We start from the raw sequence: 14,913 nt of genomic DNA on the forward strand, positions 1-14,913 counted from the left end.
TATTTATTTATTATATCCTGAAATTACGACCTTTAGTTGGAGGTCCTTTCAACTTTGGCCATAGTTTAAATTATTATCTCCTCTTTAAAAGGCGACTGAGGCCCTATTGATCTCGATTAGAGTTGATAGCCCGGCTGTAAACATCGAGAATTAGCAGCCAAGTAGGCTGTGACCTCAACAGCAAAACTGTGGGATTGGAGAGGGAAAGTACTATGACATCACAAATAGCTGGAGTATTTATTTTCTTCATAACAAATACATGTATTTGTTTATAATATATTTTTAAATATGTGAAAATAGCTAAAGTGAAAATCAGACAGAATTTATAGCCCGAAAACACCATATTGTCGAAAGGCAAAGGAAAAAAAATCTTTAAGGCATATCAGTAAATTATATAATATGCCTAATTTATTGAGTTATTACTTTTATTTACCTATTAATTAAGTAAAGGAAGTATAGGAATCGTAATAAAGTTTAGATTCCATTTTTGAACGTAATGCTTTTAGTTACAATGCCCATTTTATGGTAATAAAAACATCAAGTTTTCCAAAATGGTCTGCGTGTATGTGGTCAGACTAGGTCAGAAATGAAATGTCATCCAACACTGAAGTCACATGTTTGAGGTGGTCGTCCGTAGCTCAGTTGGTTAGGTCTAGGTCTATCGTTCTGATAACTGTGGGCGGCGCCGGTTCGAATCCTGGGGTCGTTGATTTTATCCATTAAAATGAAAAACTTGACCCCCCACCATGGTTAGAATAGGTTAGTCACCTGTAGATAACTAGGTAAACATCACCTTACGAATTCTTCTATTACGGAACTCTTCTACTCCGGATGTAGACATTAATTCTGTTATCTATCACGACTTTTAGCTCCTCTCTCGTGGATATCATTTATAAAATATGAATGTACAAACTCCCGATTTCAGAATCGATAGATATTGATGACATTGAGGGAGATTTAGTCATTGTGTATCCAACATTCATTGTATATCTATAGCATATCATGTGTATGTAAAAAGAACATATATCTTCCTCAAAATTTAAAATTTTACGTTTCAAGATACGAATAATCCCAAAATTGAATTGAAAAAATCTGTCCGCAGTCCGTCCCCGGCTTTTCACCGAAATTAAGGCGCCAATTTTCTATTAATTTAGCACCGTACTTCTAGATTATCCCTATATGATCCTCGAAATACGACATATTGTCTAACAATTTTAAATTTGTATTCTACTAAGAGATAGTTGAGACGAAATGTTACAACCGAAAGTGTCATATCATATAATAAATTTTACTTTTTTTTTCATTTTATCGAAAACGGCCTATTTTGATATAAACCATATTAATTACAAATGATGTTCATATTAAAAAAAATATGATAAAATGGTTTAGTATAGATTTGAATAATTTATAATGCATTTAAAAAAAAAAAATTACCCCAGTGGAACAACAGTTTCTAGGACTGTCCGGAAATATTTGCACTAATAATTTGAATTCGAAATTTTCTTGACACAATAATTCTACTTTATATAAATTTCATAAATAGGTAATTGAATATAAAAATTATATAATACCAGTTTTCCAATATAAATAATTAGACTTATGTAGCTTTTTTTTGTTGATTCAAATTTATAAAAACATAATATTTCTCCTAGGGTTGGTTTAAAATAGCCATTTATCTTTGGAATTCTGAGTAGGCCAGTTGTAACTAGTTTTTCCAGCTTGCCAATGTTTGTTTGATTGTTCCCCTTTTGTATCCATCTGGTTTTCGTTCTTGCCAAAATCAGTTACATTCGGGGTCGCCTTATTCGAATATAGAACTTTATATTTTTGTTTTATTCCGGTAAAAAAAAAAGTTGCTAGATTTGTAAGATGTATGAATTATTAACAATAATAAAATAATCTATTTTAAAAAAATATCTTCATTGGAATTTAAATTTAATTTTTGTTTATAATGGAGTGATACAGGCGCGTAGAGAAGTGCTACCCATTGGTAGCACTCTAATGATATTTTTACATTAGGAGGACTCGTAGCCATCTTCTTTTCAGACGCCTCGGAGGATAGTCTGGAGTGGAAGAGTAACGAAGGTTAGAAACTAGAGGGTTTGGGTTGTTAGAGAGTTTATAATGTAAGGAATAGTATTTGGTTCGGGCTAGATCGGTTACGTATGGAACATTTAGGTCTTTATGTATTAATTTATTTGTGACGAAGTAAGGAGCACTGAGGATTTTTCGAAGGATTTAGGATTGTAAGGATTCGATACGAGAGGAATTCGAAGGTTTAGTGGAGCTCCAAACTCCGTATGTCCAGGTTGGCTTTGAATAATCGATTTAAACTTTGATAAAGTTTCCGAAAGCATAATTTTTTTCTGGTCAAAATGTTTAGTACAAATATTTTACCCCACTTTGCAAGTTCAGCCGGCTAAATTAGTTGATTACTGAGCTAAAATTTAGGCATATTGAGTTTATAAAATAATATTCATTCGATGTGTTTTCGGGTATAAAATAACAAAACAATATTTTCAATTGAATTAAATGAGTTAAAATACAAACAAAAATTCGCTTCCTATATAGTATGTCAAAAAATTTTTTTTAAGGAAAAATCTATTCTAATTCGTTTTTAGATTTCTCAAATAACCTTAAATACAAATTTTCACGAAAAACGAAAAATATTTCACACATCGGTTTAAACAAAATATATTTGGCAGAAACCTCTGAAGTGGTTTGACAATTGAAACAATTCAACTCGTCTCATGTGATTATGATCAGGTATTATCTTTTTCGTTTTTAACGTTTTGCATCAATTTTTTTTTTGGGGGGGGATTTTTAATGAATGAAATCTTTTCATAGTTAATAATATACTAGCGAAATCACATCGGAGTCTGCGATTCATAACCACGAATATTTCTACTAGAGGCTGGAGTACTACAGCAGGAATCGGTTATCAGCCACTGACACTGGAGAACCACTACCGGTAAGAATTCACTGACATGGGAAGGTTTTTTACTGTGGTCGATATATACCAAATGGTTTGTTATATACCAATTTTTTTTTTCGTGTAGACTAAAAACAAAAGATTATTGATTTTATTAAATGAGCTTAAGCGTATAAAAAAATCTGAAAACCTGTAAAAAAAAAATAATAATTTTGTTTAGAAAAAGTCAAGTCAGCATTGTTCTTCGTCTTTTTAGATTATTAAATACGAACTTTTACACAAATTTCAAATTATAAGTTTTGTGCTTGATTTTTGGAGGGTGCTTTTTTTTCCGACGATGTCCCACTTTGGTAGTTCATCCGGGCTAAATTATTATATATTATAATACTGTGCTTGACTTTTGGCATATGGTGGTAATAATATACCATTCTATTTGTTTTCACATGTGAAGTAACAAAAAAAAAATTTCAATTGAATTAAATGTACACATAAACCAATATTCGGAAATAGCTGAAAGTGACAGATTTTCAGATCTCATTGCATAGTACACGACTTGGCTATATTTTGTTGTATTTTAGGCAGGAAAATCGTTTTTCAAACCCTCAAGAAACGCGTTAAATACGATTTTTCATAGGAACAAAATGAAAAATCTTCGATCAAATTTTTTAATTTTCATTAAATAAAAAAATAAACATCTCTTATTATTAATAGTACTAAACAATAGATGAACATAAAATATGAAATAATTTGATAATTATTGTTTTTCCATGGCACTTATTACAATACTCAGGTTGTTCTTTCACTTGGCTATACGGAATATATAGTAAGGGGATTGTCATCCTGAATGATGAAGAAACCGCTTGAAATGTGCAAAGAATAATTTCATTCCAAGGTGGTAGGGGTTAGTTGTATGATTAATTTTTTTTGTGCGTTTTATCTCAAGTTCCATGCATTCTTATTTAATTTTTTTAATAAAATAAAACTTTTTATTAGAGTTAATAATAATAATAAAAAAATCTTACAAATAATCATAAAACTTAGTCTTACAGTTTCGTTCCTTTTCTTCTTCGAGATGAAGTAGTGTTCCTCTTCCTCGCTTGTGACTGACTGCCTCTCCAGCAATGATCCCTCTATATTTCAGAGGAGATATGTATCATGGAGAACCCGTCGAATAATTTCTATTGATAGAGTTTTCGTAGAACCGTAGCGATACAGTGCAGCTGATGATAACAGTTCGTTTAGTTTTCCTCATCCGAGCAATTATTGTGATCCATTTGTTTTGGATCGTCTTTCCGGATTACGTAAGTCCTGTCAGAAGCAGAGGGTTGCGAAAGCTCTTTAAATAAGAATAAACCCGTTGTGACAGTGTTCTGCGATCGACAGATAATTCTGGTGTCGAAGAAGTGTGTTCGAAGGCTGTAAATTGGATGATCGGTCGAAAACATGTTTTCTTGACCTGGCATAATTACTCTGAATAGAAAGAAACTAGCCCAAAAAGACAAAGAATGCAACATTGCGTGAGATATTCAGGTAAAGTTAATTAAAATAATAGTGACGGATGAAATGGGTGTGGCAAATTGTGATAAACGACTCTAACGAAATTACAAAAACAATGATTAAAATTATATTAGGAAAAGTTTGTGGGGGTGAGAGGGAGGGGTAAGTAAAGAGAAAGATTTTGACAAAACATTTTTTTTTTTATAAGAAATACTCTTTTAATTGATAAGAAATATTTTTAAATACGACTTTAGTCATTAATGAAGGGAAATTATTCCTTCCTATATATTCATTATATAGGTATGAGAATGTAATAAAAATTAACTATCGAGAAAGGTGGTCTGCAACAAACATAAACTTAAAAAATAAATAAACCCATTTTACGGCATCGAGATTAGTGGTTATATTCCAAAAATGGACATGAGAATGCAACCCATTAAAAGAATTTCTAAGATGACTTGAAACTTTCTATCAATCCAAGAAAGGTTTCTTAGTGTCTAAGTTTTTTTTTTACAGCGTTAGCGAGATTGCTGGAACCCGACACTCCTATTTTGCTTCCTCAGTTATTGAACTCCCAAACATTTACCGCCCTCTTACTCATGGAGTTCAGATTCAATAGTTTAATAATATTAATTTATAAATATTTGACAGGTCATGAATTATTTGCTTAAAAACGGTTTTAAAAAATAGTTGTTGGTTGAATACTGACACGTACGGTCGAACTGGTAATCTACCTGCAAAAAAACATTTCTTTTTTTTTTTAAATATTATTATAAAATTGATCAATAAATTATATTCTATAAACTAATGGGAATTCTATTCACAATTGAATTATTCACCTTTCACAAATAAAAAATAGTTGCAACATAATATATAAAATAAATTAAAATTTCGTTGCTTATAGTGAAGTTATCTATTATAACAATAAAATCCATGTTTCTGTCTGTTTAATTTTTAAGCACTTAAAACACTCTTGGCCCAAAAAAAAATCGGCAGGTTTATTCGAGGTATAGACCACTAGCGGATTTAAAAAAGAAATGTTAGTAGGCAATAGCAGGTAAGAAGTTTGTCATTCTCATCTGCAGAAAAATCCACGGATCGAATCCGCTGATTTGACTCTTTTAAGATATCCGTTCGAGCATTTCAAGCTATTTGAAAACAATAGTACAGTATAGATAAATTTGAAGCCAGTTAAAGTGGCAATGTATAGAGAATTTAAAGAAAAAATACTCGAGGACAAACTTTTTATCCATATAAAAAAACAATTATTTTTATTATGCTTATTTTCCAAAAAATAGACTATCATTTTATCATTATTTAGTACCATTTAGTGGCCTACGAAACAAAGGTTGGCTACGTTAGTGTTCATAACTTTAAAATTATCAAAAACGCTAAAAAAAACCTAATAGAGCAGCAGTTAAGGAAGAGTAAATTTTCTAAAATATGAGCTATTGACGTTCAATAGTTCTCAAGTTATAGTTTTTTTAAAAAGCAACATTTAATAAAAAATGCACTGATAAATCATTAGTTAATGAATTCATTTTGAGAAATCTATATCTCAAAAACCATTCGACTTACAAATGCCTATTAACACTAAAATTAAAGCTTATTTAATGTACTATAAAGCAGTTTATGATATTTATATTCACAGGAGTAGTAGATTTCATGATATTTGCTAAAATAAATTGTTTGGACAAAATTTTATGTGCAATATTCATATTTCTGTACGAATATCATAAGAACTATGAAGATTCGTTTCATTGACTGCTTTATGGTAAGTTAAATTACCTTTGTTTTTAGTGCTGGTCGACATTAAAACTTCAAATACTTCATGAGTTTTTCATAAATCAAAATGTTTGTCCGAACAGCTAAAAATCAATATTTTGTCCGACATCAAGCAAGCTTTTACTCCTTCGAAGATAAACTTCATAAATTACTTTATAGCCCATTCAACTAGGTTTAATTTGAGTGCTAATAGACATCTGTACGTCGAATGGTTTTTGAGATATGGATTTCTTAAAATTAATTCACTAACTACTCATTTTTCAGTGCATTTTTTATGAAATGTTGCTTTTTAAAAAGCTATATCTTGAGAAATATTAAATAGCTCTATTACGGTTCATATTTTAGCAAATTTACTCTTGTTTAAATTATGTTCTATTAGGCTTTTTAGCGTTGTTGATAATTTTAAAGGAGCTCCGAAAGAAAAATTCATTTTTTTTTTTACAGTTTTGATAAAGCCGCCATTTTTTATTCCCCCACCTGTACTTGACAGACTCATCAATTTTGTCTAGAAATCATACATACTTTTCATTAAAGTAATAAAAAAATTGTGGTGATATTACTGCGTTTTTTCTCTTCTTAAGCTCTTCTAAGGTTCTATCTGAATCTTAAGATGGTTCAGTTTCCGGCTTAATGTTCCACTGACTTCTATTATTTGGTAATAATAAAATTCCCTGCTCTAGTTATCCCGAACCAAATCTATCCAAAATCTTTAGAAACACATTAAATTCAAACTTTATTAATTTTCCGAACTGAGATAAAAAATGTGTTATAAGAGCTCTTCGATAATTAACTAATTAAATACAACGCACCTATTGGATTCATAAAATATAAAATTACCATGAAAAAGGTCATTTTAGTGGAAAATAATTGCTTACACTCAACAATATATTTAGTTGTTAAGTTTGATGATAAGGACAAGTGATGGATGACAAACAATTTTAAAATTTTATCTTAGGTGAGTTATCTGGTTGATAACTGAGTCTATTAATAGATTAGGATGGGCAAGGATATTTCAATCTATTTTAACATTTTAATTAATCATACTCGAGTATTTTTTTAATTATAGCACTACACAACAAAATCTCTTATTTCATTAATACAAGAACATTCTCCATATGACCAAATCGACTACCTCAGGACATGACAACTTGTAATATATTCAAGATTTGATTGATAATATTTTAATATCTACAATTTTCGAAATTTATTAATGATATAACGAATCACTTAAAATAATTAGTGGCGAACCACAAGCTAATCATCCGGAAATAGACCGAACATATACTAGACATTTTGTTAGGTCCTATATTGTAGATTGTTTTGAGGAAGTATTGTGTAGGATTACTCAGAGAATATTTTTATTAATATATAACTTATGGTTTATTGTGTTATGTTTAAAATGCCATCTAAGTCCTCATTATGCTTTTAATTTCCTTTCCGTTTTTCATTCGTTTATTCTTCTTAATTAATTTTTATATAAACTATATATGATTCTAAATCCCATTCCTTACAGTAATATAAAAGGTTTAATTTAACAATGCAATAAAACTGGTATCTTCCTAGCCGTTGACCTTGGCAGTCTTACAAAAAATTGTTAAATATTAATTATATTTTCAATTGAGAGCGATGAAATACAATTGTTTGAGCAAAATTATCACAGTTATTTTTTTTTTATGTGTTTGTATATAGTTTATTCGATTATAGTATATAGTTTATTCCATCCCCCGTAAAAAAAATCAAAAAAAAATCATGTTTTTGCTTCGTTAATATCATAAAAATAAATTCTAAGAATTGGTGAGATCTCATATTTGTAGGGCAGACTGTTTTGTATGAAAATTATTTTGATATATATATATAACTTATTTCTATACTGGGCGAAAGAAAGAAAAAAAAGGAAAGAGGGTCGTAATATATGATTCACAAAGACAACTTAAATATGGCTTTATTTTTTATGTTATAACATCTACTATCCAATTTGGTATCTGGTGTAACATATACTGGTATCTTGTATCTAGTTTTTAATGTCTATCCCTAACAGTTAACAGTATCATTCATTTTGTGTAAAAAAAAAAAACACGAAAAAACATATAGATATCTTTCTCAAGATTTGAAATTTTAGGTTTCAAGATACGAATAATCCAAAAATTGAATAAAAAAAATCCGTTCTTAGTCTCTTCACGGCTTTTCTCCAAAATTAAGGCGCCAATTTTCTATGAATTTAGCACCGTACTCCTAGATTATTCTATTATGATCTTCGAAATACGATATTAAAGAAAATATTGTCTTACAATTTTTAGTTTGTATTCTACTAAGAGATGAATGAGACGAAATGACCGAAAATATCATATAATAAATTTCACATATTTTTTTTTTTCATTTTATCGAAAACGGCTGCACCTATTTTTATGTAAATCATATTAATTAAAAATGATGTTCATATAAAAAAATATGATAAAATGGATTATTATAGATTTGAATAATTTATAATGCATTTACCAAAAAAAAAAAAATTATTGTAAAAATAAATCCTCTTTATATAGATTTATTAGTTATCGGTAAATAATGTCTAAATTCGATGATTGTCTTCCTTCCTAGTGGTCCGATTTGATCAATTCATTTTTTAAGTTAAAACATCTAGTATCCAATTTGGTATCTGGTGTACTAGATACCGGTATCTTGTATCTAGTTTCCAATGTCTATCACTAACAGTTAACAGTTGAGAAAATAAAGAGCATTGTTTATTAACTTTACTTAGGGTTCTTGAAAAATATACGACCACCGGGAGTATTTTTAAATTAGTTTTAAAACATCCTTTTTTCCGTTCTTTAAAGTACTCGTTTTGCAGAAACGAGTATCGGGAAAACAATAAATTATATAAATAAAATCATTGATCATACAGTCGAGTATATTAGACAATATATATTTTTTTTAATGTAAAAACAGATTCAGCAAGGAAAAACAGGAGTTATAACTCACGTTCAGTCCACATAAGTCCACATATATCTACAGTGCAATATTTTAAATTATACTTAAGATTTTAACACAAATTCTACAAAAAAACATTTATACAAATCATGGTCACTTTACCAAGTACCAAAACATATCTGAAGAAAGTTGAAACGGGACTGACTGAAAGATCTCCTTGAATAATATCTATCTAATTGAATAATCTCCTTCGTTTTACATTATTTTAATAATAATTAAAAGTAATGATGAATTATCTTAATTTAAAAGTACAGTCCCTTCAAGATAGATTGGCCAATTACCATGACCATTGAAAAAGATTTACCTAATGATATAATCTTCGAAAAATTTAAGTAATACATGATTTCGCCAATAAAAAAATATCAAGACGTCTAATGAATGTTTAACTTTTCATTTTTTATTGGGTTTTTTTTTTCATTTAAAATTTAAAATAAACTAATGATTTTACTGGTGCATTGTTTATTTTAATTGATAACCACAAATTATTTTAAAAATAATTTTTCTTATCTGGAGAGCTACCTTATCTTAAAATATATGGGGCCCCCTCTTGTTTAAAGATTGGTACTGATGATTAACTAAACAAATCTTACAATTAATGAAAATGATAAAATTTCTATTTAACGATCAAATGTCAGTTAAGTATTAAATAAAATAATTTCAAAAAAATTTAAACTGTGATGTTCTTATAAGTACATAAGTGTTTCAAAAATATTTTAATAAAACACAACTCTAAAACTCCAAATCTAAAGAACCAAAAAACAATATGATGGATTTCAGACCAAAGGATCTAACTTGTTGAGATGCCATCAAAGAAACAACGAACAGGTTTTGCGGTAGAAGATTCCAGTGTCTATTTATGGAACCAGAAAGTTCTAAAGATTGTTCTAACGGTCCCTTAGAAAATATTCTTAGAAGGAGCTGGTCTAGGATCAGGCAATAATGGAGTCGTTCGGTCGTAAAACGTAGTAATTAAAATTTATTATGAATTTCGATTTTGGGCATCATCGGATATTTTAAAAGCCGATTTCATAAATTGTTGAAAGAATTTTAATTAGATTTGTTTTCTTAAAACAATAATTTTGAAATGACTACTAGTTAACCGTGGATATATATATAATTGAGGAGAAGATAATAAAGAAGGCTAGTTTCAAGCCTTTATCGGGGCTAAGAACAAAAAAACAAACTAACAACCGTAATGAATAATATTAATTACAGAATTATTAGAAAAAAATTAATTATATATATGCATAAATAAGAAGAAAAAAGCTGTATGAGAAAAAGTAACCTCGAAATTAAGAAAGAGGAAAGGACAAAAATTAAAACACATAAGAAAATAAGTAAGTAATTACATGTAAAAAATGATAATTATTTGAAATTAAAATTAAGGAAAACGTGAGAAAGAAAACGTATATGTAAAGTCAAATAACATGATTTAAGAAATACAATATAAAGTTATATAATTCAAAGGATTAATCGTGTGTAGTTAATGAAAATAAATAGCTCAAGTAGAAGTTAATAAAGTACGTTAAATTGTATAAAACTACTTATTATGCCTAGTAAAGTTTTCCCCACTTTGCAGGGCTTAATTAGGGCTAATAACAAGACAAAAAAACTAATAAACATTGTTAACTATTGTAGGACTATAAGACCTATCATAGTTCTAAATATATATATATATTTACAATATTTTTTTTTATTCCTTTTTTTAGGCTAGACCTGATGAAGGCATGGAAAGTAGTGCGAAACGTTGATCATAATTATTAGTTTTTTTTAATTATTTTTTTTTACCACCGCTTGGACCATCTTCCTTTATTAAATCTTTTTATATATGTGTTATTATTACTGATAAAATTTTTAATTTTTATAGAAATATATTAGCCGTTTTCATCCACAAGATTGTTAATTTCTTGATATCAAACTGAATGTATATTTCTGTTTTTGATAATGAATATACTAAATTTTTAGTTATCAATTAAATAATTCCAAAAAAAGTAATATTTTTGTTCCTCTACAGGCAAATGTGTGGAAAAAATATGTTCCAACCGCATTGTTTTTCCTTGAAAATGTGAGAAACCCTCAATTATTGTAAGACATGTTAAAGAACGATTCTTTCTCCTAAAAAATCTTATGATTTTGAGCCAAAAGAAATTTTCATGAGAAAAACAAAATTTAAATCACGATTTCTTTGATTTTTTTTTAATCGAAATTTGTTTTCAAAGTTTTTTGGTAGTGCGGTGGTAAATCCCATCTCTCCCATAGTTCATTTTGATACTAGATTTATTTTGAAAAAAAAAAAATCCCATTTTTTATAAAGAATCACTCGAAGAAGTCAATCTATCATACACTGATACAATATAAATGTTTCTTAGATCTCAAGAACTTAAACGGACTAGAATGTTCCAGTCAAGAACTCGTTATTACTCAATCAACATCACATGAATCATATCTACTTCCGTGTTACATAATCAATTCATATTTAAATATATTCAGAACAAAATTATAAATAGCATTTGCTTATTTTTTTTTTTTTGTTATTTATGATTATATATTTCCAAACAATTTTCAGAGAAACATTACAATAATTCTGAAAGAAATAAATGATATAAAAAAAATAAAAATGAGACTTCTATGTCCGACAGATGAAATCTAATATTAAATTCTGTCTTAGATTTATATACAATGGTAATAATGGATCATACAGCTCATTCACACCATATTTACATATGTATAAATTAAATTATAAAAAAAATAAGAAATAGTATAAAACAAAACATAAAATAATAAATAAAAATAAAGTAAATAAATGATAAAATTAAACTTTAAGTAAAATAATATATTAAACGCATTCATTCCTATTTACGTTAAGCCTGGGAGACTCCGAACCGAGTCTTTCCCCCCCCCACTTTTGGAGGAAAAAGCAGGACCTCGAATGATCCCGGTGCTTCTCTCTCAACCTTGTCACTGGTATTAAAAGCTAGTGAAGGACTTGAGTGTGGAATGGCCATTGCCAGAACACTGAATGGATTGATAGGAATTGCACGGGTGAATTTGAGATACTAGGGTAATGTTGTAGGGTATTGTTGGTTACGTAGTAAGGAGCATTCAATATTGTTCGAAGACTGAAAGGATTAAACCAGTTTTTTAGGTGCCCCTCAAGAAAAAAAAAATTGATATAGACGTAGCTATCAAAGTTAAAAATACATCTAAAGTTTGTTAAAGCCAAACTATTAATATATTTTTCTTCAATTTTACAATTGATTAAAAAAAAAAAAATCGTAAAATTAAGAAACCTAAATATATTTATAACTGTTTTATCATTGTTGCCTAATTGATTGATTTATATTTTTTAATGTCGTATATTTCTGTATTTAAAAAAAAACGTTCTCCTATTTATCATACTTGTTATATTTATTGGAACATTGAGATTTTTAGAAATTTATTAGGTTTAATTTAGAACTCCATATCTACCTTTTAGCTGTTAATCCACAACAAGATCAGAATTCCCGAATAATATTTATAATCGTAATATACTTATTATAGAATTAAATGTATTAGTTATGTAAATGATTATATCCGTAAAAAGCCGAGGCCTATAACGGTTTATAAGTTCCTAACGGGGATCTGTTCTGATTTAAGATTATTTTATTTTTAAGATTAATTTTTTTTTTATTTTCAAAACCTCTTTATTTTTCATTTAAATACAAATACAATAATATATATACCTATGTATTATATATTATTGTATTTGTATTTAAATGGAAAATAAAGAGGTTTTAAAAAAAAAAAAAATAATAATCTTGAAAAAAAAATTTAAAATTAAAAAATAGACATATTTAAATTTCGTATATCAATAAATTACTATTAATGGACATGAAAATGTTTATATGAAATACATTATTAACATTTTGTTTATAAAAATGGCACACAGGCAGGATTTCAGTATGAACTTATATTAAGGGAGTAACTTCCTATTAAGAGATTGGGATACAATAGTGATTTGTATTATAGGTATTTTAATATTTTCAAGAATATACAATACATTTTATTTAATTTTAATACATGAATGTAAATTTTTGTAGCATCTGATTTTTTATATTAACACGTCCTATTGGTAATAATTAGTATTTTTCCATTGCCTGGACGTCAAAGGGTTTAATCTTTTGATATTAATTTGTTGAATCGTAGTATATAAAATATATATTTAAGTTAATTTGTATATCTATATATTTAAAAAAAACTATTATGAAGGTAAAGTAACCTCAGTGAAAATAGTAGGAGAAAATGTTTGTTAAGTGGAGGACATAACAGTTCTCATCAATGCTTTGTGTTCACACGGTCAGAAATTCCAAAGATGTCTTCACACAATAGACAGTCATCAACTATAATAGACTTCTTTCAAAAATCTATCACTAAGTATAATTCGAAATTGTTTTCACCTTGAACCTTTGTAGCAACAATGGACAAAGGTGAGCCATTTTGTTCTTTTTCGGACATCTATTCATTGGCATAATGGATCTTTAATTTTTAAAAATGTGAATCGTATTTCTATCTCACACTTATTTTTTTATGGATTTTTTGTCAATATCTCAAGACTGAAGTAAGAAGTGTATAACGCCATAGTTCATTTATATGTTCTTAAATTATTCTGTTACTATAGCAGTGAGCCAACACTGTGGGTTCGGGAGGTCTCCTGGGGACTACACAACATCTACGAAGGGGTTATCTATAAACAGGAAAAACCTGGGGGTTGAGTGTGATCGTGAACATATCACCTCTCCTTATGTAACTAATAATAATAATTTATTTATTGTTATTTACAACTGTATACATATATACACATCACGTAAATTTGCTGTAAGTGATATTATGACATGATACAAACATGTGGAGAATCTACCCATTGATAGAACTCCAAAAACATTTCTAAAGGAGAAGATCTCGAGGCCATCTTCTTTTCAGACGCCTAGGAGGATTATTAGATAGTGAAGGAGAAGCCAGGTTAGAAACGAGTTGGTTTGGGTGGTTGGGAAGTTTATTATGGAAGGATTGGTATTTGGTTCTGGTCAAATCGGCAACATAGGGGACAATTGAGGTCCTAATGGATGATTTGATTTATGACAAAGTAAGGAGCATTAAGGATTTTACGAATCGAACAGATTTAATTTTTTTTTTTTAATTATTCATAAATAATCATATAACTTTTGAGAAAATATTCTGCAAAAATATAGCTGATGGGTCTGCATCAATATAGCATATATATTTTTTAATTTATCAATATTTGAGAAACATTATCTCAAAGACTACTTGTTCAAAAGGGACTAGTTGGATTGTAGAAATCAAATTTTAGAAAATTTGATGTAGCTTAGAAAAGTCTCTCCTTTATGGTTAAAATGTGCAAAATGTAAAAAATCCGACATTTTTCTTGGTTTCGGACTTTTTCAGTATGTTTCAGTTCAAACTTCCTACAATTTGAAACCAAATTCGTCTCTGTAGATCCATTAGTCTTTGGAATACGGTTCATCAAATGTAAAAACAATCGACAATAGAAATTCCTCTTAATTGACACAAAACACTAATTGACAATTGAACCTTTCTTTTGTTTTTTCAATTAAAATGTTTTATTATTACACGACACCGTTTTAGTTTTTTACAAAAGTTACACTACGGGTGCAAACTTTTAAATACATGATTAAATCATTAAAAATCCCAAAATA

General features: G+C 28.5%; 2 protein-coding genes across 2 annotated transcripts in view; one reads left to right on the forward strand and one right to left on the reverse strand.

Moving 5' to 3' along the window:
• The window catches only part of LOC106687440 (uncharacterized transporter YutK), a 73,603-nt gene extending 69,504 nt beyond the window's left edge, over window positions 1-4,099 (reverse strand). Inside the window, exon 1 of the mRNA XM_067053105.1 lies at window positions 3,980-4,099. The gene's annotated coding sequence lies outside the window, so the exon portion shown is untranslated. The remainder of the gene's footprint in view (window positions 1-3,979) is intronic.
• Window positions 1-14,913, forward strand: part of LOC106688542 (glutathione S-transferase 1) — a 45,825-nt gene that overhangs the window by 2,110 nt on the left and 28,802 nt on the right. The window lies entirely within an intron of this gene.

The sequence above is a fragment of the Halyomorpha halys genome, unplaced genomic scaffold, assembly GCF_000696795.3.
Source record: "Halyomorpha halys isolate HHAL.00 unplaced genomic scaffold, Hhal_1.1 Scaffold4.1, whole genome shotgun sequence".
Taxonomy (NCBI): Eukaryota; Metazoa; Arthropoda; class Insecta; order Hemiptera; family Pentatomidae; genus Halyomorpha; species Halyomorpha halys.